Source organism: Mustela erminea, chromosome 14 (assembly GCF_009829155.1).
Source record: "Mustela erminea isolate mMusErm1 chromosome 14, mMusErm1.Pri, whole genome shotgun sequence".
NCBI lineage: Eukaryota > Metazoa > Chordata > Mammalia > Carnivora > Mustelidae > Mustela > Mustela erminea.
The window spans coordinates 71,583,781-71,584,891 of record NC_045627.1 but is presented as its reverse complement, the minus strand read 5'-3'; the positions used below and the strand labels follow the sequence as shown (position 1 = coordinate 71,584,891).

Below are 1,111 nucleotides of genomic sequence, written 5' to 3'. Positions count from 1 at the left end.
TCAAGTTTAATAGAAACAACAGAAGATCAAAAGTGTTGCCCTACTACTGAAATCACAGTTGGCCTGCCCTGTAACACAGTTCAGGCCATTCTTTCCAGAGAAGAAAGGCTGGACTCCCCAGTCCCTGCAGGAAAGGCCTGTCCCATCCCTTACCACATCTGCACGAAGTCTAAAGTCTTGTGTTTTAAGCATAACAATAGTACAATCTTCTGGACATCAGGCTTGATGGTATCACTGCCAGGCTTCCAGCCAGCTGGGCACACTTCCCCATGCTTGTCGGTAAACTGGAAGGCCTGAACCAGTCACAGAGTTTCATCCACAGAGCGGCCAACGGTAGGTCATTTACAGTGATCTGCCTAAGGATGCCTTTATCATCAATGATAAAGAGGCCCCTGAACGAGATGCCTTCATCAGCCTTTAAGACTCCATAGTCCTCAGCAATGGTACGCTTGGGGTCTGATACCAAGGGAATCTTCATGGGTCCCAGTCCTCCTTGTTTCTAGGGTGTGTTGATCCATACCAGGTGACAGAAATGAGAATCCACAGAAGCACCAATCACTTGACAGTTGAGTTTCTTAAATTCTTCTGCCCTGTCACTGAAAGCAATGATCTCTGTGGGACACACAAAGGTGAAGTCAAGAGGGTAAAAGAAGAACACAACATATTTTCCTTTGTAGTCAGATAGGCTGAGGTCTTTGAACTGGCCATCTGGCATAACAGCCGTGGCTTTGAAGTTGGGGGCAGGATGCCCAATTTTGGCATTTCCTGAAGACATCTTGCTACTGGCCGCTCTACGAACAAAAATGCAGAAGGCAAGGCAGGAAGAAGACGCCTAAACAGTTTTTTTTTTTTTTTTTAAAGATTTTATTTGACAGAAAAAGAGAAGGAGAGTAGCAGACAGAGAGAGAGAGAGAAAGGCAGGCTTCTTAATGAGTACAGCGCCCAATGTGGGGCTCGATTACAGGCCCTTGGGATGATGACCTGAACTGAAGGCAGATGCTTAACTGACTGAACCACCCAGGTGCCCCTAGGCAATAATTTTTAAATTTGCAACCCAAAGCAAAGGAAGCAAAACCAAAACTAAGTGGGGCCATATCAGACTAAAAATCTT

At 45.6% G+C, this 1,111-nt stretch overlaps 1 pseudogene; it reads right to left on the bottom strand.

Moving 5' to 3' along the window:
- Positions 1-207: 207 nt before the first annotated feature.
- Positions 208-812, bottom strand: LOC116573412 (annotated as a pseudogene).
- Positions 813-1,111: the final 299 nt, after the last annotated feature.